This window comes from Notamacropus eugenii, chromosome 6 (assembly GCF_028372415.1).
Source record: "Notamacropus eugenii isolate mMacEug1 chromosome 6, mMacEug1.pri_v2, whole genome shotgun sequence".
NCBI classification, from domain to species: Eukaryota; Metazoa; Chordata; class Mammalia; order Diprotodontia; family Macropodidae; genus Notamacropus; species Notamacropus eugenii.
In genome coordinates this window covers 49,882,062-49,909,552 of record NC_092877.1, presented here as the reverse complement: position 1 = coordinate 49,909,552, position 27,491 = coordinate 49,882,062, and the positions used below count along the sequence as shown (strand labels likewise).

Genomic DNA, 27,491 nt, shown 5'->3' with positions numbered 1-27,491 from the left:
TGGGGAACCTGTGGCCTTAAGGTCACATGTGGCCTTCTAGGTCCTTGGGTGCAGCCTTTTGGCTTTTACAGAACAAATCCTTTTATTAAGGGGATTTGTTCTGTGAAGTTTGGATTCAAAGGGCTGCACTTGAGGACGTAGAAGGCCACATGTGGCCTCGAGGCCACAGGTTCCCCATCCTTGGTTTAGACTTTAGATGTCTATTCTCACTTTCTGGAAGAAATATCTTTGAAATGAGCTTTAAAGAGTAAAGCAGAACATATTATCCCACCTCCTTCTGCTCTTGCACCCCCCATGCCACAAAACACACAATAACCCTCCTCTCACTTTTATTTTTCTATTGCTATACAGGTTCCCCTCTTCTAAGTGTTAAGCTTTCTCTTCCTTTAAATTTCCTTCCCTAGGGGCAAAACCCATCTTTCCTCCAACCCCCCAGTTATAGCTCTGCAGATGTTCCCTTAAATCAACTTGTAATTCATGATGTGAAAATAATACAAGAAGTAATTAAAACAAATTTACTTGAGCAGGAGGGGGAATTAATTTCTATAGTGGTTCACAGAAGGGTATTATTAACAATGCCACCATCTGGTAGCTTTCTATTTTAACTAATTATTCTTGCTAACTAGGCACTAAGTTCAATTGTTCCCACAATCAAAAAGTACTTGCATTGTCAACATATAAATGTAACACACATTATTTTAAAATTTTGCGTCTTCTTAATTTTCGTGTTCTGGAACAAAGCCCTGTTTGTCCTGCCCTAGTTATCAGTCTCAATGTAGGTAGGCTATAGAATATTCAAAGATGACTTGTGCATGAGGAGTTTCATAAAAGGCATTATCAAGGGCAAATATGTGTTGGTCAGGTAATGAGAATGGACCATACTAAGATTCAGTGCTGTGCATGAAACAGTAAATTAATTGGAGGAAAGACTCTTAAAGAAAGGAGGAAGGAGTAAGAATTGTGCAGGATGAGAAGGTGCAGAGAGCGTGTGATCTGTATCAGTGGAAGACCAGCCACACCAAGGAGATCATAGATTCACTGAAGTATTGAAGAAAAATTCCCAGGAGTACCTAGCACATGGCTTTGTGAATGGTCCTCTTCCAATAACTACTTAGTTAGGAAATGAATGAATGACTGAATTGGTGAAAGAAAATGAAGAGGATGGATAAGATGATGAGGAATTTGGACCAAACAGGCTCTAAAATCCCTTCGTACACTAAATCTACAATCCCTAAGGTCTCTTCTAGGTTAAAAAAAATTAGACTATTGTAAAAATAAACTTCAGCTCATTAATAACGCTTACAAACTCCAAGTTAATAAATTCCAAATTAATGAGGTTTCATTGCATTAAGCAGAGTAGCCATCTTATTCCTAGTTTACTGATAGAAGCATGCCTCAGCCTTGTTTCCTTGGGTAAGTAACTTTTCCAGCTTCTGTAGCTAAATAGAAAATGGGTCATATTAGCCCTATTTTGGCTTTAAGGAAAAGCTGAGGAGGACAGCAAAAATCAGAGTGGAGAAGCAACTTCTTAGAACTGTTAGTGGGATTTCTACTTGTAATACGGGTCTTTTTTCTACTTTGTGTAGGAAGTACTTATCCAGATGTTTAAATGTGGCAATGACTCATAGGCAGTCTCCTACTGCTTTGCATTACAAATATTTTTGCTAATTGCAATTTAGTAATTCAAACCAGGCCTCTATGACTTTAAAACTTCAATAGCTAAGCTTTAAGAGAATGGCTTAGAGAGGAGCCTAGCTAGCATTGGGTAGGAATTTGGATGAAATGACTTCTAAAAGTCCTTTCCAGTACTAAGATTCTACATTGAATCACAGAAACTCAGAATTGGAAAAGACCTCAGTAGAACATGAAATGAAGTATAGGAAAGCCCTCTGAAAAGCATCAGACACTGTGAAAGATATGATTATTACTTTAAAAAATTTTGGCAGTTTAGACATTTCCACAATATCTTCTTCATCATCCTGGGAATCTCGAGATAGAAGGAATTCAGTATATCCAGAGGCAACCTATTTCACTTTTATGTATCAGGAAGGTGTTTTTCTTCAAGTTTTTTCTTTTTCCATCAAATGTTTCACAGGAAGAGGCTTCAAAGTTTCAACAATTAAGGAAACCAATTAACTGAAACCAAGACATTTCAATTATGAAAGGGATAAGGGCTCTCCTGGCCATTTCCTGAGGCTTCATAAAGTGTTAGGCTCATGACCAGAAGAAACCTACAACTACCCAAGAGGTGAACTTAGAATCCAGTCTGGCTCCAGTTCCTGTTCCTCCCAGACAGGAAGATTGATTGCAGAGGTCCCAGGATTATTCTAGAATTAAACATATCCAGGAGTGTCCTAGAACGAGCAGCCTCTTCAGTGAAGGACCAGAGGAGCTTCGTCAGGCCTCTTCTCCAGTGAGTCCCTTCCCTAGGACTTGGAGGTACAGGAAAAGGAAGGAGCCCAGCTAGAAAAAACAGTGGACAAGAAGTCAGATGACCTGGTTTCTAGTTCCAGCTCTGTTATTAATTCACAATTCACTTCTCGGCTCCCCAGTTTATCACCTATACTATGGGGGTAACATGTGCCTTGCAGGATTCTCCAGGGAAAAACATGAAATGAAGTATGGGAGAGCCCTTTGAAAAATATCAGACACTTTGCAAATGTAAGGGATGATTATTATTTTAAAAAATTTAACATTTTATTTTTCCCCAATTACATGTAAGAAACAATTTTAATTTTTTTTTTAAATTTTGAGTTCCAAATTCTCTCCCTTCCTTCTCCTCTCCCCGCCAACTCGCATTGAGAAGGGAAAACAATTTGATGCAGGTTACACATGTGCAGTCATACAAAACACATTTCCATGTAAGTCATGTTGTGAAAGAAAACACTGAAAAAAACCCAAACAAGAAAAATAAAGAAAAAGTAAGCTTCAATCTGCATTCAGACTGCAACAGTTCTTTTTCTGAATATGGGTAGTATTTTACATTCTAAGTCCTTCAGATTTGTCTTGAATCATTGCATTACTGAGAATAACTAAGTTATTCATAGTAGATCATCGTACAATATTGCTGTTACTAAAATACAATGATTTCCTGGTTCTGCTCATTTCACTTTGCATCAGTTCATGTAAGTCTTTCTAGATTTTTCTGAGAGCATTCTGCTTATCATTTTTTATAACACAATAGTATTCCATCACAATTATATACAGCCACTTGTTCAGCCATTCCCCAATGGATGGGCATCCTCTTAATTTTCAATTCTTTGCCACCACTAAAAGAGCTGCTATAAATATTTTTGTACATGTAGGCCTTTCTGCTTTTGTTATTTTTTTACCTCTTTGGGACACAGGTAAGGTATGATTATTACTAATAATAAGTTCTTGGGTAGCATGTATTCTATTGCTAAGAAGGCCTATGCCCAGGTGGCCAGGCCTGAGGATCTGGCCACCCTTGGGGGTGATGTTTGGTCTCGCTATCATTTTGAACTAAGTAGACATCTTTTGGAGGCAAAGAGGAGATGGTTAGGAGCCACTAAAAGGTAAAAGCAGGAATATTTCCAGGATGACCCTACACCCTTCCATGCCCAATGTAGACGATCCTAAGCCAAGAGTACCCAGAAAGTCAAGGGAAAAGGGGACCTCCCTGGCTTATTTTAGGGTGAATCCATCCCCTGGGACTCAGAGGGTGACCTCCTTCACTAGGCTCACATAATGACTCATTGCTCTAGGCCTATTCTAGTGTGGGCCCAAAGACATCAGATTAGTGAGTAGAAGGAAGTCTGGAGGTGAAATTCTAGGTCTGAGATGTGGCTTTGCTAACAAAAGGCATTCACTTTAAACCCTCTGACTGGGTTTGCTCATCTGTAAAGTAGGGCCAAAAGCCACAGGACTACGTGGGGTGGGAAAGTAAAGTTCTGTATAACTGTCAATTATCGTAATTCTTATAATAATAGTGGCTAACATTTATAGAGTGCTTACAATGTGCTAGGTACTGTGCTGAACACTTTACAAATGTTATCTCATTTGGTCCTCCCAACAGCCCTGGGAAGTAGGTGCTATTAGTATCCCCATTTTACAGAAGAGGGCACTGAGACAAATAGAAGTTAAGGGACTTACCCAGGGTCACACAGCTAGGAAGCATCTCAGGCCTTTCCTGGTCATTAACCCCTTCCCTCAGCCAATCCACCTAAGACTGCCTTGTGTCTCCTTTGGAGATTTCTTGTATATAGCTTCATATATATGTACATGTTGTCCCCCCTATTAGGATGTAAGCTACTTGAAAGTAGAAACTGTGTTGTCTTTTTCTTTATATACCAGTGTTTAGCCCAATGTCTGGTACATAGTAAGACCTGAACATGTTTGATGATTGATTAATAAGATGAAACTGAATAGGTAGAGATATGTAATGTCTTGTGCTTGTGTTTCTGGGGTCTTGAAGAATGTCCTTCTATGGCAGATTTGGGGTGAAGTCAGCAACTCTTAACCTTTTTTTGTGTCACAGATCTTTTAGGGAGTCTAGTGAAGCCTTAGGGGACCTCTTCTCTGAATCATGTTTTACAGCTGACATTCTTAACTGAATGAAATTTCAGTTAGAGGTTAGTAGAGATAACTACATGACTGTTTTCCCCTGGGAGTGACAGATCCCCTGGAAATCTACTTACAGACCCTTTGGGAGGCTAAGGACCATAGGCTAAGGACCCTCTGATTTAGATAACAGATATGTCTACTATGCCAAAAGTCACTCTAAACAACTCAGTTGTTTTCAAAGTGTTATCACTTTGCAAATCATCACATATTCCTGGGGAATAGTTCTAAGAAACAATGAGAATGCTATGGGTGTACTAAATCTGATGAGAACTTTTTTTCTTTGATCCACAAATAAGAAATCCAGTACTCATGTAGTTGTTGCTGATGAGAAAGTTTCCTACCTGAAATATGTAGAGAAGAAAACTAGCAGCAATACCCAAATGAAAGTATCACCAACCTATGACATCAGATCAAAAGTCAGGATATAGGCTTACAATGGATAGAGTTGTCACTCAGAGACATCCACATGTCACTGGAAACCTTTATAAGATCATAGTTGTAGATGAAGAGCTGCAAGGGACCTCAGAAGCCATCTAATACAACCCCATCACTTAAGAGATGTGGAAACTGAGGCACAGAGCAGTTAAATAATTTGCCTGTAGTCACACAGTCATTAAGTGTTAGAGGCAGAGTCCAGTACTCTACCCACTATATCATGCTGCCCAAGTCACACAGACTTTATTATTTTTTAAATTAAAAAAAAATTATTTAGAAATTATCCTGACCTCGACAAACAGTAAATAAAACGAACATTTTCATAAACATTCTAGAAGAGTTGGGGCTAATATTTAAAACTGAAAATCTTTATTAAGTCACATTGACCTTAAAATATCCAGCTTAGAAATTTATCCTGTCCCCAGGTACTTCAAAGAACAAATATATGAACTGAGGGTAAACGTTGGATAAATCACTGGACCTGGAATCAAGAAGACTTGAGTTCAAATCCAGCCTCTGAAACAAACCCTGGAGGAGTCACTTAACTTCTGCCTACCTCAGTTTCCCCACTGGAAAAAATGGTGATAATAATAGCATTTCTCTCCCAGGGCTGCTGTGGGGATAAAATATTTGTAAAGTGTTTTGAAAACTTTAAAGTGACAAAAAAATGCTAGCTATCATTACTATGAAATTTAGTATGTTATAGGAAAATGTATGACAGCGACTAGGTCTGTTGTGAGAATCAGCTGAGGATTTGTAACTGTAAAGTGCAGCATAAACATAATCAACAGGTTTTTATGAACCTCTGACTATGTGCCAGGCACTGAGCTGAGGGCTGGGCACACAAAGGAAGACAGTGGTGGAGATGTCACGCACTAAATAGAAGCTATTTATTTAATAAATGAGCTATTCCAACGCTTCATTGTTTGAGGCCCTCACTGCTTTGTGGACAGAGTGCCAGCTGGTAGGACGACCAATCGAAGCAGAAAGGCCTCTAATATGGGTCCCCACAGACCATGCATCTGTCATCAGAGCTCTAATGGAGCTAAGGCAAAGGATCAGTCCCAGAAAACTGGTCATAGCAACTTAGGAAACTGTCAGTCAATCAAGCAATCAATCAACCTATCAAAGTTTATGAAGTACCTACTGTGTGCTAGGCATTGTGCTAAGCTCTGGGGATACAAAAAGTCCCTGCTCACAGTCTAATTAGGGAGACAACACGCATGCACACAAATACAGGCAAAGTGAGATCTATACAAGATAAATAAGAAAAAATGAAAAGAGACTGGAATGAAGAAGGGATGGGGAAGGCTTCCAGTAAAAGAAGGGATCTTAGTTGAGATTGAAAGGAATCCAGGGAAGTCAGTAGGTGGAGGGGAGGAGAGTTTTCCAGGCACAGGGGATAGCCAGAGAGAATGGCCATAGAATGGCCAGGTGGCCATTATCATGCATGCAAAAGTAGGTGTGGGAGACTAAGGAGTGGGGAGACTGAAAAGAGAGGAGAGGGTTGGCTGGGTAAGGAAAGGCTTTGAATGCAAAGCAGAGTATCTGTATTCACTGCTGGAGGACATAGGGAGCCCCCAGAGTTTACTGATCAGGGACCTGCAAGTCAGGAGCGTCACTTCAGTGGCTGAATGGAGGGTGGATGGGAGTAGGGAGAAACCCAAGGCAGGGACAGCCACTGGCAGGGTAGTAACAATGGTCCAGGAATGAGGTGAGGAAGGACTGTCTACCACGGGGGAGAGAATGAGTATTTAAGTGCCTACTTTGTGTCTTTACAAATATTACGTTGTTTGATCTTCATAACAACCTTGGGAGGTAGATGTTAGTATTATCCCCCACCCCCATTTTACAGATAAGGAAATTGAGGCAAACAAAGTTTAAATATCTTGCCACAAAGCTCTTGAGTGTCTGAGGCCAAATTTGGACTCATATTTCCCTGATTCCAGGCCTGGCATTTCATCCATTGAACCCCCAGCTCTTCTAACCACTGAGCCATCCATCTGCCTTGGGTCAAGGCATGGATCTGCATTAGTAGAGAGTACCTGAACCAACAAAATCATATATCTTTTGAAGAATTAAAGCATATGTGTGCCTGTGCATGTGTGTGTATGTTTTAGCATATATATTTACATACATATATAGATATAAATAGATAGATACCAGACAAGTCACATGACTATGCTCAGAACTGATATGGTCTAAAATAAGAGTTACTATGAAAGAAGGGATGTCCCTAAAGAGATGGTGCATAAAGGAAGCAGCAGCATGGTGTCCCATTGAGACAGGATACATCAAATACAAAATTAGCATGGACAACATACTATGCACATGTTGTGCATGGGATCCCTCTATCCAACACATATTTGTGGAATGCTTGAGTCCTGAGAGGCAAGCTGGCATAGAGAAGAGAATAAGGGGTTTGTAGTCAAGAGGACCTGGCTTTGAGTCCTGATATATATTAGCTCTGTGACCCTCGGCAAGTCACTTAATCTCTAGGTGCCTCCCACAAATCTAGAATTTATCTGCTGGACTGCGTGTGGGTCACAATTGGTAGAGATTATTGAAGACCCATCCCTCCCAACCCAGAGTTTTTGTTTATGTGGGCTATATCTATTGATATTTACCATATTAGAAATGAAAACATTATTATCATGAAAATAGTTTTGACCTTGCAGACCTTTCGGAAAGGATCTTCTGTGACTTCCTGAAAGGGTTTTTGAGACCTCCAGGGATCCTAAGACCAAACTTTGAGAACCAATTGACTATTGGTAGCTCTAAGTCTATAAATCAGTTTTTAGTGCTTTCCTATCCATTGGAAATTACCTTGTGTTTGTATCCATATGAGTGTGTGTGTAAGACTCTTTTTATCCCCAGCTCTTACACCTGCATTTAGAATACAGCAGGTGGCTAATAAATGCTTGCTGAATGGAACTGAGTCAAGCGCCTTCTATGTGAAAAGCACTGGACCCAGGAGAAAACAAAATTGTCCTGTCCTAGGAATATTCTGTGAGGAGAATGCAAGAAACCCAGAAGTGGGGTACACAGACATGGAGGAGAGACAGCACAGTAACAACTGGGGGAACTAGGGAAAAGTTAAGCCTTGAAAAAGGAGGAGGATTTTAAGAGATGGAGGCAAGGAGAGAATTGTGGTGGCGGTGGTGGTGGTGGCAGCAGCAGCTTTTTGCAAATGCAAGGAGGTAGGAGATAACACGTCCAATTCAGGGAAAAGCAAGTAATTCATTTTGGCTGGACAAGGAATTTGTGAAGTAGACTAGAATAGAGTAAAACTAGAGAGGTATATGAGACCAGACTATGAAAGGGCTTCAGAATCAGGCTGAATTGGCTGCATTTTCTCCTAGGTGTAATTGGAGGCCTCTGGAAGGTTTTGAGCAGGTGTGTGATATGGTCAGATTTGTTCCTGCAGTTATTCAGAGACTGGTGGTCTGAAGGGATGAGACGCTGAATGAGTTTGCTTCTACAGGGAGCCTTTTCCAAACCCTCTTAATTCTAGCATTTTCCTTCTTTTAACGATTTCCTATTTTCCTTGTTTGTTTGTATGTATTTGTTTGCTCCTTGTCCTCCCCTCCCCTATTAGAAAGTGAGCTCCTTGAAGGCAGGGACTATCTTTTGACTTTTTTTTTGGTATCCCCAGCACATAGCACAATGCCTAGCATACACTAGGCACTTAATACTTAATGGCTCTGTGAGTAGACAGAAGCAGGTAGATGTGATAGATGTCATGGAGGTAGAATCAATGAGATCTGGTAACTCTTGGCCTGGGGCAGCTAGGTGGTGTACTGAATAGAGCACCAGGTCTAGAGTCAGGAAGACCTGAGTTCAAATCTAGCCTCAGACACTTACTCACTAGCTGTGTGACCCTGGGCAAGACACTTAACCCTTTTTGCCTCAATTTCTTCATCTATAAAATAAGCTGAAGGAGATGACAAACCACTCCAGCATCTCTGCAAGAAAGCCCCAAATAGGGTCATGAAGAGTCAGATACAACTCAATAATAACAAAACAAGGCCCTTTGCATATGAGGGGAGTGTTGAAGGAGAGGGAGAAATCAAGAATGACTCTGAGGTGACTGGGAGAATAGTAGAACCCTCAACAGATATAGAGAAATTCAGTACTGGTTTGGGGGAGTGGGAGAGGAGAAGATAATGGATATACTGAGTTTGAGACATCTAGCTTCTATTTGCCCAATTCTGATTTTTAACAAATTTGTTTTCTTCAGTTAGCTTTTGTACCTCCTTTTCCATTTGGCCAATTTTACTTTTTAAGGAGTTGTTTTCTTCAGTGAATTTTTTTTTCCCATTTTGTCAAATACATCTTTAAAAGAATTGTTCCATTTTTCTTCCACCTCTCTAATCTGACTTTTAAAATTCCTCTTGAGCTCTTCCAAGAATGCTTTTTGGGCTTGAGACCAGTTCATATTCCCTTTTGAGATTAAGATGCTGTCCTCTTCTGAATTTGAATTTTGATCTTCCTTGTCCCCCTAGAAAACATCTATGGTCTTTGCTTTTCTAGTTTTCTTCTTGCTCATGGTGATTGCCTTTTTCTTGGATTTTAAAATGGATCTCTACTTCTGGGGTACAGGGGGCTCTGTTCCATGCTTTTTGTGCTGGGGGTCAGGGGTCTGGTTACTGGCTTTGTGTGCTGTGGCCTCTGTTTCTGGCAGTTGGAAGCTATAGAATGCTCTAGCTTATCTGGTGCTGAGCTGGAACTGGCTGGTGTGTGCCAAGCCAGGTGCAGTCTCTCTGTGTTTCCCTAGGGTTACTCCCAGTGTGAGGTATGGGGGAAGGGTGGTCTGGCTGCTGGAGGTCTTCTCCTCCCCTAGGGCTGCGTTAGAGCACAGGTAGGCTCAGCCCCTGGTGGATGCCCATCCACTTTGATCTGTCAGTTCCCCTGGATGTGCAAAGGCATGCCTGGGGTCCTGGTGTTGGTGTTTGCTGGCTCCACCACCCTGAGGGTCTGCTGAGGTGGGGCTTACTGCTGGCTTGCTGGGGTAGTTCCTGTCCTGTAATGGTTCTCTTCAGTCACAGCAAGAGGGACCTTTCCCATGAATCCCCCTAGCCTCCCGAGCCACAAAACTGCAATGCCCTTTCTGCTGGCTCCACTATTCCAGGATTTTTCCTGGGGCAATATTCTCTGGGTTTTTCAAGATCAAAAAGGGAGGGTGAGAGTACTTACTGCTTACTCTTCCATTTTGACTCTTGGAAGTTTAAACTGAGTTTGAGATATCTAAAGGGGAAGAAAATAAACAGTTATTTTGTACCTACTGTGTCCTAGGCATAGCATATACAAATTAAAGAATAAAAAAATTCCTACTAACAATGAGTTAACATTCTAAAGTTAGGGAGAGAGGGAGACACCAAAGACATATAAAATATGTTCAATTTAAATATACTGTTAGTAAAGATGGATATAGACAAAGTAATGAAATACCAGGTACTTTGGGAGAGATCAGGAAAGACTTAAGGCAGAAAATGATATCTGAGTGGTATCTCAAAGAGAACTCTATAAGGTAGAGTGTGCATTCTGGGCATGGTGGTTGGGGAGTATAAACACAGGGGACATGAAGGAACATGGCATGTGTAAAGAACAGAGAGTTCACCTTTGCCTGGATCCCAAGACCCACCTGTCTGACCACTTGTATTTAGTCTTACACAATGCTCCTGCCTCTTTGGAGCACACAAAATCATAGGGCTCAGTCCTAGGCTCTGTCTTCCCCACTCTCTAACTTGGTCATCTCATTATGCCTACATGACTCCCACCTCTGATTTCTGTAATGAACTTTGGGCTTACATTGTCACCTGGGGGCAAGTGTCTAGGGTCAGGTTTCAGCATCCCTTTGGCATCTCAAATTTAACATTGTAGAACTCTTCATCTTTCCCTTTAAACTCACCCCTTCTCAAAACTTCATTATTTCATTGAGGACAATGCCATCTTCCTCATCCTCCCAACCACTCAAGTTCACAAAACTGAGCTCATCCTTGACTTTTCATTCTCCCTCACTCCCATAGCCAAGTTCTGTCAATTTTCTTTTGGCTATCTTTTGAATTGATCCATTCCTCTTTTCTCACATGACCACCACTTAGCTCAAGTCCTCATTATCTTTTGCCTGTAATATTTTAATAGTGCCTTCACTGGGTTGTTTCCTTGCCTCCAGTCTCTCTCCCCTCTAATCTTCCCAGGACAAAGATGGCCAAATAATCTTTCTAAAGTAAAGGTTTGACTATCATTTCCCTGCTCAAAAAAAGTCAATAATTCCCTATTGTCTAATAGAATTCAACACAGAATTCTCAATCTTGCATCTAAGCTCCTCCTTGATCTGGTTCCCAAGTCTCTCTAGACTTATTTTACCTTGTTCTCCTACACACACTCTGTTGTCTGGATTACTAGCTATTTTCTCAGCTTTCTCTTCCTTTAGATCCTCCCTCTGTGCATTTGTCCTCATACCTGGAATGGAATCCCTTATCATCTCAGCCTCTCAGAACCATTTTTTGTCCTTCAAGTTTCAAGTTCAGGCGCCATCTCTTCTACGAAGTCTTCCCTAAAACTCTCACTTGTTACCTGAATGTGTTTACTTTTTTGTATAGTGTTGTATCCTTTCCAGGAAAAACAAAGCTACTGTAATGTAGGTCTGTGGCATGTGCAGAGCACCTGAGATGGGGCTCTCCAACTGGTGAACCTGTTTCTGGGATTATCATGTCAGGGAAGGGCATTGGAAGGACTGTGAAGCATATGTAGACATTCTGTAACTGGTTCCAGTTGGCTGACCATGTGTTGAAGAGGAGACTTTTTGATTGGTTGCAGAGGCATTCAAAATAGTCTGTCATCTTTAGCTATGGTCTCTTTGCCTCATTTGCTTTTAGGGGATCTTGGTGAAGGGAATGGAGTTGCCAACTTTGGGAGTTTCAAAAGGTTGGGAGAGAGCCACAGGAATTTTGGAATCTGAAGCCAGGCTGAGTTTTTCAACTAGCATAACATTGATACCCCCAGGGAACTTCAGTTCCTGTCTGAAACTGAGGCAAGAGGTCATCAAACAGAGAGGCTGACTTTGTAGATGCATTTAGTGAGACTAAAGCTATGTAGGAATTGAGTTAAATTAAGCAACTAATCTTCTTACCCCTGATTAAGGTGGTATATGGGGAAGAGTGCCCCAGATGTGTTGGAGGAATGAGTATATATTTGTTTTAGTTTATGTTTTTGAAGCAAATATGCTTTTGTAAAGGCTGTAGTCGTTGTCATTTTTAGTCATGTTTGACTCTTCATGACCCCATTTGGACTTTTTTGGCAAAGATACTGGAGTGATTTGCCATTTTTTCTCCAGCTCATTTTACAGAAAGAAACTGAGGCAAACAGGGTTAAGTGACTTGCCCAAGATCACACAGCTAGTAAGTGTCTGAGGCCAGAGTTAGACTCAGAAATATAATTCCAGGCCCATAACTATCCACCTCGCTGCCCATTTATAAAGGCTAATGCATGTTAAATGGTCAAATGGCACTGGAGTTACTGGCTCTGTAACAATGACAGCACGTGGCTTGTGAGGGTTCAGGCTAATGCATTGGAGAGAAGCCTCTCAACCTGCTTTAAGTTTGTAGGTACCCTGAGGGGGTGATGTAGCAATCTGGCCCTGAGGGAGTAGAGTGGGATCAGACATGCTCCTTCTTGAGTACAAGGACCATTTTTGGTTTTGTATATCTAGTCCTCAGCAAGGTGCCTTGTACACAGTTGTTCTTCCTTCATTTTTGAAGAAGACCAATGACACGGCTGGAATGATGTCTTGACTTGTAAGTGAGTTGAATTCAAGTGAGGCAGAGTAGTGCAAAGTCCTCAGCCTCCCTCTGTCTTCCAGAGTGGCAAGATAAAAGTCAAGACATGTTCGACAGGTGCTTAATAAATGTTTGTTGAATCCAATTGAAAGACAGTTACCTTTCAAGACCACTCTGGGAAGTTGGCCAGAGCTGTAACCTGTCCAAAGAGGACTGAAAACATAATTGTATTCAGGATCATTTTCCTGATCTACGTGCACGTGCCCTCTCCTCTCACCATACCTCTTGTTGAGTCCCATCCATCCCCACCATGTTTTATGACCCAGACTAATCAACATTAGTCTAACCCAGGTGCAAGCAAGACAGCATTCAATTTTTTTCTCTCTTTCTTTACATGTAAGCAAAATACGTAGAATATTTACAATAAAAAAAAAAAAACATCCTGCTGCAGCAGGGCACAATACCTCTATTTAACTTCTTTCTGTAAGTACGGTAAATATAGTATGGGAATATGGTTGGCTTGGAAAGTATGATTTTAAGAATAGAATTCATTTTAATTCAGTACTTGTAGTATTACTGTATTGTGAAATTCAATAGCTGTGGTTACCAAGAATTTCCTTGAAATGTTACTGCAAAATATCTTTATCATAACTCTCAAGAAACAACACAGCTCTCAAGTGTCGATCCAGTTCATTAATGCTTTTTACTCCTTCAGTGGCTTTTTTGTTCCAAGAAACTTCAAGGCTTCCATGTGAATTTTATGGATCCTTTTCATTTAAAAGGGCCTTTTGCTTACATTTCCCAAACCACTGCTTCACTGGAAGCAGATGGCACTTATTGAAGGAACACAGTTGGGTGAACTGACGCTGACCACTTGAACATGTGGTGGGTGTGCTTGGAATCTGATCTCTCTCTTGCTGGACGATTAGTCAAGAACTTTGCATGGCTACCAAGAGCAAACCCCTAACAAGGTCTGTTGGGCCAGTTCTTTTATCCTGCCACACACTGGGGATAAGGGAAAAGAAATGTGTCAAAGGCTTCTCGACCTGCCTTGCTCTATACCAGTCTGATCCATTATGGGGTCTATGCTGAATCTCTCTTTGGGAGGTCTCAACCAGGGGGTTGGTATAATGGTTTCTGAGCCTGATTTCTAGGTACATATTGATGCCAGGAAGCCCCATTATCTCTTGTTTCTTTAATTGGCACCTCCCACTATAGTACTTCAATGTTTTGAAGGTGATATTTTAGCAGGAAAAAAGTTAGACAAGAAGAACAGGTCCATAAGAGATTATCCAACATTTAGTTTTAGCCTCATATCCTGTAATCATGAGGGAATGCCTTACTGAACAAGGGAATCCCGGTTCAATGCCACCTGAACTCTGTGAACAACATTCCAGCACTCAAATCACCTTTTGGAACCCCTTGGCCTCTACCTCTGTAAAGTAGAGCTTTCAGGGTTCATATCTCCTCCCTGTCCACTGCATTCCTGGACTCAGCTTTAGACATCCTGTTCTCCCTTCTTGGAATGCTCTTCCCTGGTCCTCTCTGCCTAGCCAATCCCTATCTGTAGGGCCCAAGCAATTTTTTTTTTAACCTTTTCCTGCAATGCTTCTTTAATTCTTTCAGTATAAATCGGTATCTCACTTTTCTGATTTATCACAATCACTGTACCCTTTTGGGGGGATACAACCATATGATCATAATTACTCACATTTTTATAGGGCTTAAAGTATGCACAGTACTTCCCTCATGTGATGGGAGTCTGGCATGTGCACAATCTCCATCAGTTTGCTTGGCTGATGAAACCTCTCCCCCAGGGGGATGCTGAGGAGCTGGCTTTAAGAAATCAGGATGTTTTATGAATGAAGTACCTTAGAGAGACCATATAGTGTGGGTAGGCATTCCATAACATGGTGAAAGAGTCTCTTGGACTGACTTCAGAAGCATTCAAAAATACCTGTCAGTTTGGGCTCCTTCCTCCTTCATTCAGTGACTCTTTTTTTTATGGTGTCCAGGGAGAGACCATGTGGTAAGGGGAAGGCCTTTAGGGCCCTTTTCCCTCACTGAGGCCATTCGACCCCTGAGAAACAGGTCTTGGCCCTTGACTTTTGACCTTGCGCTTTTCCACTAGAGGTGAAGGGAATGGAACCTCTGGCCTTAGAAGTTGCAAAAGGTTGGAAGAACAAATCACAAGAATCTAGGAATAATCATCTACACTGGGTTTTGCACCAATGGCCCGAGGGAACAAAGCTCTATCTTCAATGGTGATCTTCAGCCCAGCCCAGCAGAAGGACTCACTTGACACTTGTGTTATAACTGGACATGAATTTGGTGGGACCAAGGCATGTGTTGGGGAAATGCCTGTATATTTGTTCTTGCTATAATATCTTTGAAGCAAATATTCTTCTGTGAAGCTGAGTGATGTTAAAGTAATAGAAAATGGGGTGCTAGTCACTGGCCCCCTAACAACAGGGGTGAGTGGTCAAGGGCAATAGAGAAGAAACACTGTGACACCTTGGGTGCCAGCCTACCTTGAGAGAGTGAGCCAGGGGCAATCATTATGCTTACCAAACTGGGAAGCAGGGAGTGCACCTCTCCTTTACAAGTGAGAAAAGCGAGGCTCTGAGAATTTAACTGACTTGCCCACATGTAAGCAAGTGTCCAAGGTGCCAGACCAAATAATGAATGCTATTATTAGCTCCCATTTCTGCTACTCTTTAAAATTTTACCAAGTTTTTTTCTCACAAACACTCTTTAAGGTAGAAAATTAAAATATTCTTCCCATTTTACAGACTTGTCAAAGAGAAGCTAAAAAACTCATCAATGTGCCCAGAAAAAAAAAATGGCAGAACCGATGCCTGAACACAGGCCTCTCAATTCCCAAGGGGCAGTGTTTCTACCTTCCCCTTGATACTCTCATCAAGATTTACTTTTAGCCCTACTGTGTCTTGGTTCATTTAAAGGAAGAAGGGTTTTTGTTGCTGAGGTTCTGTTTGTTTGCTTTGGTCCTTTGGAGAACTGACAAGACTTGGGTACTCCCCAGGGGCCAAAGTAGGAACTAGAGGTAGCTATGACAGAGAGGCCTAGTGGTTTTGGTAAGAGAATAAGGAAGGCAAGTCTCTCTCTTCTGCTTGGGCTGCTTCTTTACAAGGCCATGACAGAAACAGAGTCCCAGAATTTCAGAATTTGAGGGAAGCTACCTAGTCTAACTCATACTCAGCAAAAGAATCTCTTTTACGACAATCAAGTCAAGGGTGAAGGGGAGGGGAGAAGCCAAGCTGAGGGGAAGCTAATGAGGCTGGTTTTAGACATGCTGAATTTGCAATGACTGTCATGACATCTAAGTAAACATGTTCAGTGGGCAGTTGGAAAGGAGGGTTCAGCTTATAAAGAAAGGATGCAGTTAAGCAGAATTGATACTTTTATTTATATAGCACCTTAAGGTTTACAAAGTACTTTATATGTTAATTTGGGAGTGATCCTCAAATAGGTAACACATGGAATTATGGAAATAGATGAAATTATCAAGGAAGAATATAATAGAAAGATTACGGATGAGATGAAAGCTTTGGGGAACATCTATCCTGGGGAAGTGAGTAGAGGAAGAGAAAATAAAGGGGACAAAGGAGTGGATCTAATTGGGGGAGAGTCAGGGCAGGTTTCATTTATAGAATTCAAGGAAGGACTGTGTAGTCAGTGCCATGAAACAACCAAGAGAGGTCAAGGAGGATATGGACTGAGAAAAGGTCATTTGATTTAGCCATTTCTTAATTGTTATGAAACCATAAACTGTTAGAGCTAGAAGGTCCCTTGGGGATAAATTTGTATGACACCCTCATTTTGAAAATGAGTAAACTGATGGCTGTGGAAGTTACATGGCTCACTGGTGACCTTTGAGACAGTATTTTCACTAGGGTGCTGATGGCAAGAACCAGGCTGCCAGGGAATGGAAAGTGAGTGGGTAGTGAGGAAGTACTTGCTGAACTGAATTAACCTTTTAGAAGAGGCCTGATAATTAGCTCCTTTGAAGCAGTGAGGTATCCCTACCTTCATACTTTTGAGAGAAGGCATTAGATGTATGGGCTGGGTAAGAAAGTCATGGACTTACAGCTCAAGGCAAAGGGTTTTGGCCAGGAGTATTCCTTGTTCCCCTTTACCTTGGGGGTCTACAGAGGGGAGGAGGGAGGTGAGGAATAACATCTCTTCTCCCATAATAAAGTTTGGTGAACCTTCAGTTGTGACCCTCTAGGAACTACACAACACTGTGAATTCTGGGAGGGTGTTGTTTCTGGGACAAACTTGACTCAGGTCAGTTCTGATAGCTGATGTTGGATATTGGAATGAAATGAAATTCTCATAGATTATTTGACAATTAACAAAAGAATGCTCACTTCGCTACAGCAGAATAGGTAGACAGCCTGAGATGATTTGGCTGAATGGAGCCCCTCTGCCTCTGAGTTGCCCACTGTGGTCCTCCAGATAAGCATCTATGTCTATAACTTCTCATGGCTGTGTTGTACTCAGGTGGACAGGAAGTGATGTCAATAGCTAGAGCCTTTTATCCTTTGAGTCAATTAAGTCTTGACAATGAAGGAAAACTAGTTTAACATGCATAGAGTTGAGAATATTAGGATATTGCTCCCTCCCCAGGGCCCCTGCTCTTAGGCCTCCTGAGAAGGAATTTAAGATCAAAAATATGGTAACCCACTGGCTTGATTCTCTCTTGTCACCTTGTGGTTAAAATTGATGGCTGCTACTTTTTAAATTTTAAAGGGGTGAACTTGCAGGTGCATATGCTAGGCTTGGAACCCATTTTTAAATTGGATGCACTCTTCATGTATTTATATGTGATCCAGTTTGAAGGGGCTGAGAGATACCAAATCATTCATCTTTACAGCATATTTGTTAAAAGGAAGGTGGACTCTAAGAGAAAGCAGCAAGACAATTCCCATGCTGTGACTTCTTTACTCTTAGAGGTTAGTAATGATTTAGTCTAGTGTTCTGGGATCCACCCTGGGCTAAGTCTGGGAGATGTCACTTGCCTTTGGGTGATTTTCAGTCTGAAGGACACAGGAAAGATGAGATAGGCTGTGGAGACAGGGATCTAATCTAGGACAGTGGTATTCTGAGGATTCAACCAAACTCCACTGAGCCTTAATCCCTGCATCACAGATGCTTAAGAGATGAAGACCAGTAATAGGTTATTGAGTTCACCTGTGCCTTAGCAAGAATCTCTCTCTTCAACATCTCTGACAACTGGACAGCCAATCTCTACTGGAAAGCCTTCAGTGATAAAGAGTGCATTACCTCTTGGGGCAGTTCATTCATTCATTTTGGACAGCTCCAATTTTTAGCAAGTTTTCCTTAGATGGAGCTGAAACCTGCCTCTCCCACAACTGCATCCCCCCTAGCTCTTAGTGCTGTCCTCGGAGTCAAGCATAACAAAGTCTTATCTTTCTTCCCCAGGGCAGTCTTTCATATGCTTGAAGATAGCAATCAGCTTCCCCTCTCTCTTCTTTTCCAGGATGTCCTGCCTGGGATCATATTGTGCCCTTGGGGGCTTGTTCTACATTGGCATGAATTCTAGGGATCTCTGGCTAACCTAGGATTCTGAGGAAAGGAGCCCATATAGTAAACAGCCGGTCACCTTCTTTGTGGTTCTTCCCATGCTTCTGTGATCAGAGTAGGACCAGGAGCCATCTTCTGTGTTTCAGGGTGGCAAGTAGAGAGTACTGCGACTTTCTCACTTCAATCTCTCACACTTGTTTAGCACAATGGGGGCTGAAGCCCTGGAATACAGCTGACAGTAGGAACAACATTCCCAGATTAGTTGGGGGAAGCCAGAGGAGTCAGGGAAATAAGAGACAGTCTCTGGATAATATAGTGGAAAACATATGGGAAACATTATCTGAATTATAGAGTAGTAAATACTTGTTTCAGGATGGGAACATATAAGTGGGGAAAATCATTGAATGTTAGAGCTAGACGGGACTTTGGAACATTGAACAAAGAAAGTCAGGACTAGAAGGGACCTCAGAATAACCTAAAATGTCAGAGACAGAAGGGCCCTCAGAGATCATTAGGGCAGTTTAACTCAAGAAGCATTTATTAAGTCTCTAACTTGACAGATAATTGAGACCTGGGAAGGGACTTGCCCAAAGTCACAGAGTGAAAGTAAAGATGGTGGCAGAGCCAAAAGCTGGGCTTCAGACTTCCTGATTCTGTTTAGTTATCAATGTGAGCAGACCCAGAGGCACATAGCTTGGGCCATGCGCTAAGAATGACAGTCCTACTCCCACCAAGGTTAGAGAGGACAAAAAAGTTTTTGTGAGATCCACACTGCCATCAGTGCCAGTGTGTAGATGTCATACCAGCTAACCTTTGGTGATGTTCACTATGCATAGGAAATGTAGGAGTGAATAGTGACATCAGGATATGGGGAGTACAGCTTTGGCTCAGCTTAGCTTGGATGTTGTTGTCTGGTAAGCCTTTACAGTCGTTCCATATGTACCCATGTTTAGTCTGTGTGGTCCTGGTTGCCAGTGCTCTAAGAGAGGTGGTAAGGCATTCATGTGGCATTTTTGGGTTCCCTGGGTCTACATGTAGATTTGACTTTATGCTATTCTAAAGCCTGGACTGAGATCCCTTCAAAAAAGGAGGCCATGTAATAATATATGTCCTAGATTAGGTGTAGAGTTGCCCATTTGATCCTTGGCAACTGTGTATGGTCATCTCTAGAAGAGTTCTCAGCAGTAGGTGCTGGGATATGATACCAGTTCTTTTTTCATTCTGTCATGAAATTAAGATATCTGTAACACTGTAAAGAACTAGTGAGATATAATACCCCCAGTGGACCTAATATAATCAAGGGAGTTAGTCCGGATATTCTCATGGCCCTAACTTCTCTTTAAATTCTTAAAAGGCAACTTCAATTAGGATCAGTTATTTGGTGGAGGATTTCCAGGTTTGTCATATCCCAATGGGATAAATATTGGTTCTGAAAAGTGAAATTAAATGACAATCTCCAATTGACATTATGTAATAGTGATGATTTTAATGTTCCTAAATATATGAGATGCTCAAACGAAATGAAAGGTCATTTGTTTTTTAAAGGAAACAACATGTCTTCAACCCATTGAATTCTTTAAAAGAAATAGCTGAAAGGTGGCATAAGGGGACAGGTGGATATCCTTTAATCAGACTTTCTAAAGGTTTTTGACAGACACTCACAATAGGTGAACTTGGTAACTATGAGGTGAGGGCCAAGGGTGAAAAGGATTAGGAACAGAAGAAATGCAGCAAACAAAGAGGTCATCAAGTCTCCCTATGGAAAGAAGGTCATAATGATGGCTTGTCAGAGGATCAACCAACTTCAGTGTAAAGAAGCGATGGCAGAATATAATGTTATCTCTTGGGTGTCCAAGTAGAGGCAGGAAAAAAATAAACTACAAGTTAGGAAATGAGGATAAAGGCAACTGGCTGTCATTTGTCTAGGTAGAAGCCATCCAATTCTCAAGACGGTAACCTGAGTATAGATTCACATGGATTTTGTGAGTGTGGGTAAAAATAATTGTTTGGGGAGGATTAAATGACTGGCAGATGCAGATTAGATGTGTTGGTTTTTTTTCTGTCACTGCTGTAGAAATCAAAACCTTTTCCATGTTGGATTTCCTGTCCCTAAGGAACCTGAACATCTCTGCCCCTCCTCCCACCACTTTCCCCATCCCTGTCTGCACCTGGCCCCTGTTTTTTTTTTTTTTTAAACCTAGAATAAACTGTGCCCTTTTCTTAGATTTTTAGGTTCTTCATCTCTCAGACTTGCTCCCAATTCGAACTTGGGTTTCTTGAGCATCTTGATTTTTTTGGAGCAGGAAGTTTGTTTGGGATACTGAAAGCTAAAACGTGATGACAGCAGAGACTTTGCATCTTCCTTACCAGCCCTGTGACTGCAGGTGCAAATGTGGTTAGAAACCTTCTGAGTGAGGGCTGAATGCTGATCTATTAAGTGGTTTTGCAAATAGCTACTTGCTCAACCACCCAGGCCAAGTAATGGCTAGGTTGCACAAGTTAGAAAGAATGCTGACTGCATTCACCCTTCCCACTTCCACTCTTCCCCTTCCTCCAACCCATTTTTCATATAGTGAATGATTTCTTATTCTTTTCTTCTCCTCAAAATCACCCTATGGCTCCCCATGAGCCACTGAATAAAATTTGAACTCCTCACCCAAGGATCTTCATTAGTTGGTTTTGCTTTATATTTTCTCTTAAATTTTCTTCTATTGCTTTTGGATTTCTGAGGAGGATCATGGTGGCTGGCAAGAACAAATGGCTGATCAAAGAAAATTTTTGAAAAAGAGCCCAAAAGAAAGTGGTTGATTCTTTGGGAAGGACTGATGTGATGTCAAGGCACAAGGGAATGCTCTTTATATGTAATATTGTCAAGACAGTGGTCACCAGGACTCAAGAGGAACAACTGCTTCTAATGGTCTCAAAGTTGTATTTTTGCATTTTTGCTAATCTGAATGATGAGGTTGCTTTTTTAAAATTTAAGCTGATTATTGAAGATGTTCAGGGTAAAAACTATTCAACTAATTCCCATGGAATGGCCTTACCCAGGATAAGATGTACTCCATGGTCAAAAAAGGACAGATTAGGATTGGACTTTATGTTGATATCAAAACCATCAATGATTACTCGCTCTACTCATCGTGAGTTGATTTTTACCAAAAAGCATTAACAACCAGATCTTTGAGAGTTTTTATGTCCAATACCAACAAGTCTGTCAAATTCACAAGAAGATGATGACCCAGGAGGAGGACACAAATGACTTAAAAGAATCTGTCAATAAAATGATTCTAGAAAGCACTAGAAAAGACAAAGATAAAGATTCCTAGGATATTTACCACCAATAAGATATGTTTGTTCAAAAAAGTCAAGATGCTCAAGAAACTCAACTGGAAAAACTGATGGAACTGCATGGTGAACATGTGGCTCTTGAAAACCTTCTGGGGATGAAACAGGCACAAAAGTTGAAAAAATGAGTGGAAATGAGCCATCAGTTCAAGAATCTGTCAAAAAATGTGTAAAATTTGAAAAAGGAAAATCTGTCATCAGTAATTTAGATATCTTTTCATTTTTATATCATTTTTATTTCCCAATACATATCTTCCCCCTCCTCTACCCAGAGAGTTGAAAGACAACTATCAAGTTCCAGCTAAATCTTCTTCGGGCTAGATACATCCATCTCTTCCAAATGATCCCGTATGACACAGACTCAAAGTCCTTACTCGTTGCTCTCCTTTTGTCACTTTCCAGATAGCTACTGCGGTGCCTAGATCTCAGCTGAACATAGTACTTCAAATGAGGTCCGATGAGGGCAGAATATAATGGGACTATAATAACTTCCCTATTGCTGGAATTTGTGATTTTTTTTAATGCAGCCCAAGATGTCATTAGCTTTTTTGGCTGTCATAATCACATTGCTACACTAAAACCCCCAGATCTTTTTCAGATAAGTTGTCATTTAACCATACCTCCCTTATTTTCCATTTGTGAAACTGACTTTTTGAAGTCAAGTATAAGACTTTATTTATAGATGTGAATTTCATTTTATTAAATTCAGTTAATGCTTGAACCTATCAAGATCCCATGGATCCAGCCCCTGCCTTCCCCTGCTAACTACCTTATCCAGTTGTGTGGCATCTAAATATCTGATAAGTATGTCATTATAACTTTATCCATCTCATTGATAAAAAATGTCAAAACTGAACAAGGATAAGCATGGATCCCTGGGATACTCCACTAGACACATCATTCCATGTTGTTACTGAATCATTAACAACTACACTTTGAGTCTGGCCAAATAGCTGACTCCAAATCTATCTAATTGTATCATCATCTGCTCGATAGCCATCTTCTCCAAAAGAACAGTATGAAGCGCTTAATCAAAAATTCTACTAAAATCTAGGTAAACTATATTATCTTCATCATTCCCTTCAACTATCGGTTTGGTAACTATTAAAAAAAAAAGAATTGACGTTAGTGTGTCATTGCCAGTTCTTGATGACGTCATGCTGGTTCTTTGTAATCACCTTTTTCTTTGCTGTAGATTCACCAATTGTCTCTTTAATGACCTAGAATTTCTAATCTTATAGCTTAAAACTCAAAACTGCACTGAAACCTGTGGGACACTATGTATATACTTATTTCTTTCCTTCCCCCATCCCCTTTAAAGGTCTTTTGTGCCATAAGAAATAACAAGTGTGGAAAATACAAGGAAACGCGAAGACTTCTACAAAGTTATGCAGAATAAAGAAAGCAGATTCTACATAATGTATGTATTTCCTATGAGTATGTAAAAATAATAGCAACAATATGCACTCCAGGTATACACATACAAAAGAGGTTAGGTAAGGATAATAGAACTAAGATACTTTTGTTAGTTAACATATAATTTTTATTTAAAAAACTCGGAATGTAGAATTTGTGGCTTTACATGATCTTTTTCATTTGAATTTTTTTTTAATTTTGAGCTACTACATTTAGAATGAAAATTAAAAAAAAAAAAAGATTCAGGTCCATGGGCTGGACTTAAAAGTCCTTCAATCAGAACATATTTAAAGCAACTCATTTTTGATATCACATGACCTGAAAAAGAGGAGGAAGATAAGAATATGAAGGTATTTCATAATTCACTTAAACAATTAGGCTTCCTAAAAGTTTGAATAAAAAATAAAAATGAAATCAAACAAAAGAAAATGGGCAAATATTAAGAAAAGGACACCTATGGGAAGTAAAGGACAAAATCTAAACATAATCTAAAATTGGAAGGTACTCATAAGCCTTCTTAGGAATCTCCTTTAGAAAAGGAATTAAATTTAGTTTAATAAAAATGTTTTAAGCACCTGCGATCTTATTTACCTAGGGATGGCCTCTGGGTTTACCATGTGGGGGCCAGTCTGGCTAAATCCAGAGGCTCATCACCAGAAAGGAGGTGATGAACTTTCTGTCCATAAAAAGACATGAGTGAAGGCAATGGGGGAGTGGTGCAGAGAAAGATGGGTTATGATTGATGTTAGTGGAAGAAACATCTAGACGGAGAAATCAGAAGTTTGAAAGTATTAAAGTTACGCACCAGGTTCTGTGCCTGTCACTGTGGATGGACATGAAATCAGACATGTTTCTTTGTGTTCAAGGGGTTCACAAACAAAATAAGGGGGATGCAGCATGTATAACTTACAACATGAGACAAAATGTGCTAAGTGCAAAGGAGATGTCCAGGCAAAATGCAATTAAAAAAAATGTAGGGAGAAATAGATTACTCCCAGCTGGAAAGGATAGGGAGAAGGGGGGTGGCGCAGAAGTAGCTTTATGGAAGAGTTGGTGGCATCTGTCCTTGAAAGCAAAGAAGGATTTTCCTTAGAGGAGATGTGGATAGAGGCTCCCTTCTAGGCACAGTGGGGAGGTAGCATGAGCCAAGAAAAGGGAAAACATGAGCAAAGGGGACAGTGAACAACAATATGAATTGAACTGGGGAAGCTGAAGTGTTATTGATTCATGTCACTGACTGACTCAAGTGAGGAAAAGGATAAGACTTACTTTGCTTGGATCCAGGAGCAGAACCCTAAGTAATGAGGGACCTATTTTCACTCAATACAAGAAAAAATAATTAAAAGTGTCCAAAAGTAGAACTGAGTACCTCAGAGATGCCAGGCTCGCTGCCATGTGTATCCTATTTGGGCACATATTTAATTAGATCACTCAATCAAATGATTATTAAGCATCTAGTATGGGCCAGGCACAGGCCAATCACTGAGAATACAAAGACAAAAATGAATTAGCTACTGCCCTCAAGAAGATTACCTTCTATCGGGAAATAACAGCTTATTGACAGATATAATAAAATACAAAATAATAATAACTAATATTTATAAAGCACTTACTATGTTCCAGGTACTGTGCTAAGTGCTTTAGAATTATTATCTCATTTGATCCTTACAACAACACTGGGGGTAGATACTATTATTACCCTCATTTTATAGAGGAGGAAACTGAGGCAGACAGAGCTTAAGTGATGTGCCCAAGATCACACAGCTAGTAAGCGTCGGAAGTTGGATTGGAATTCAAGTCTTCCTAATTCTAAGCCCAACGCTCTATCTACTGTCACCTAACTACCCCGGTATATGCAAAGTAAATACATGGTATTTGTGTGTAGTGGGTTTTTTCTTAGAGGGGAAGGGTTGGGGGTGAAGGCACTAGATGACTTCTGAGGTTCCTTCCAATTCTGAGATGATTATCAGATGTTATATGTATCATGGGTTACTGAGGACACGTACAACTTTAGAGGGACAACATAAGTCCTTATCTTCTACGACAGAGTTCTTAAGTCAAGTTCTTTTGAGAGTCCATGGATAGATTTCAGGGGATCTATGAACTTGCATGGGAAAACACTGCATTTTTATTTATTTTTATATATCTCTAACTGAAACTTAGCATTTCTTTCAATTACTAATCGACTGAACCCCATGATTTTGAGCAGGGGTTCACAAGTTATACTGCCACCAAGGGGTCTAGAATACAGACACACACAAGGACCCTTGCTTTAGGAGCTGACCATCCAATGCTCTTTCCCTCTCCTGGCATGCCCAACTCCCTGACCACTTGTCCTTGCTGATTTCTCTAAAGAGTTTATAGTCCACACCATTTTTCCATTCCAGCAGCCACAGCTTCTTCACAAGACCTAGATTGATCCTCAACCCTCTGCCCCTTAGATTCATTCCCTCTTTTTGTCAGTGGCACCACCATTTCTCAGTCCTCTCAGGTCTGGATCCTCGGTGCCATGACTCAGAGGGAGGCAGTTTAGAATAGACACTGTCCTCTGCTCTAATGGAGCTCAGGGTTTGAGAGGGAGACGTGACACATGTAAGTATCACATGAAACAATCAGACACATGTCATTGACCTGGTCATGTCTCCTCTTTGCTCAACTCTTTTTATTTGGCATGTCGCTGAACAGGTCCCTTCACTTTTCTTTTAGACTCAGTTTCCTCATCTATAAAATTTATCTCCCAGGTTGTTGTGGGAATCAAATTACACAAAGCAGACAAATCCCAAGGCAAACTTTAAAATGTCATATAAATATTAGCTTTTATTATTATTCAAGATCCATCCTAACACTACCCTTCCTTTTCTGCCGTATTTCATAGTATTCTATGCACTTTCTCACTTGTCCTTGTAAGATCCCTTCCCCCTCCTCCTGCTGCTGAACTCCCACCCCATTCTTTGGCATCACCCCCAGGGCCAGCCCCTCCAGGACTCCTGTTCCTGATACCTGTTAGGTCTTGACTCTTTCCTTATCAGACCTCACACATCACTTTTCTCACACCTCTCAAATGAATTGCCAAGTCAATATTTTATGAAGCATGTATTTGGTAGGAGGCGCTGGGCTAAGGGCTGCTGGGCCCCCAGACACAGCAATGAAAACAGCCTCTGGCATCAAGGAGCCCCCAGAAAAGCAAATGCAAATCACTGGGGGAAGTGCCAACAAGTGGGAGATGGGGAGGGGGCCTCCAGGGAGTTGAGCCTTGATTGGATTCCAGGATATGGAGGTGATGAGGGACCTTCGCATGCTAGGGCTTCAGAGCAACACAGAAAGGAGACGTGAGGGCATGGAGGGGAAACAGGAAGTCAACTAGTTGGGGTGGAGACCAAGTGATCGGGAGCCAGATTGTGGAGGGCTTGAAATGGCACGAGAAGGCTTGCTAGTCTACCTTGGGAAGGGTGGGACTGGGTCCTTCTCCCAATAACAGGAGCCCGTGATTTCCTAGGTTTAGAGCCTTGGTGCAGGGAACTGACAAGTGAATCAGCCCCTGATGTAGGCAACACCGGGCCACTTTGGGTTTAGGGAGATTCTCAGAGGCTCCTGGAGAGGACGCCCCCCACCCGCCCCCCACTGGTTCTCTAACCACTGAGCTGCTGCCTTTTATTTGAGGCAATATTAAAAAATATCGTTAACAGTCATCAACTTTAGGTCTGGTTCCCAATACACACAATCTACCCAGCAGGCACTCAAACGGCACTTATTAAGCGCTTTCTGCATACTACCGAAAGAAGAGCCCCCTGCTCCCCATTAGGAAACCCTGGCCCAGGCTCTCCTGAACTTGTACGTGGCTGCACAGAGGGACATGGAAGACCCGGCTCCTGCCCTCGGGGGCACACGGCTGGCGGGGGGCAGAGGGGATCGATCTAACTCGGTGAGCATCGATCGAGCGCCTGCTGCGTGCCAGGGAGAGGCCCAACACTGCCGAAGGTGCAAAGAGTCCTCAGGGAGCGTCCGATGTCGGGACGGAAACCCGGGGTGCACGCGACTGGCACACATTCCCGGGACTCCCGCCCCCACGAGCGTGCGTGGACTGCCCCAAGGTGTCACACAACACGGCCGGAGGCTATTAAGGCCCTCGCCTTCTCACCTCGAATTCGGGGGGGCGGGGGGAGCGCCACGTTGTCCGGGCCACGAGGGAGCGGAAACTTCCCCCACCCCAGCTCCAGCCTTCCTACCTAGCGGCGGGTCACACGTTTGCGTCCCCGTGGGGGTGGGGATGGGGGTGGGGGTGGGGTAGGGGTAGGGAGGTGTGTCCCGCGTGGGAGGCGGCGGGGGTGGGGAAATGAGGTAGGGGTCACGTGCCGTACGAGG

General features: G+C 41.6%; 1 long non-coding RNA gene across 1 annotated transcript; it reads right to left on the bottom strand.

The window, feature by feature from the left end:
• Positions 1–501: 501 nt before the first annotated feature.
• On the bottom strand, positions 502–27,491 carry LOC140511013 (uncharacterized). The gene is made up of 3 exons (XR_011969411.1): positions 27,268–27,491; positions 10,216–10,266; positions 502–2,463 (listed from the first exon to the last, which is right to left on the bottom strand). It is a non-coding gene; the product is annotated as an uncharacterized lncRNA (long non-coding RNA).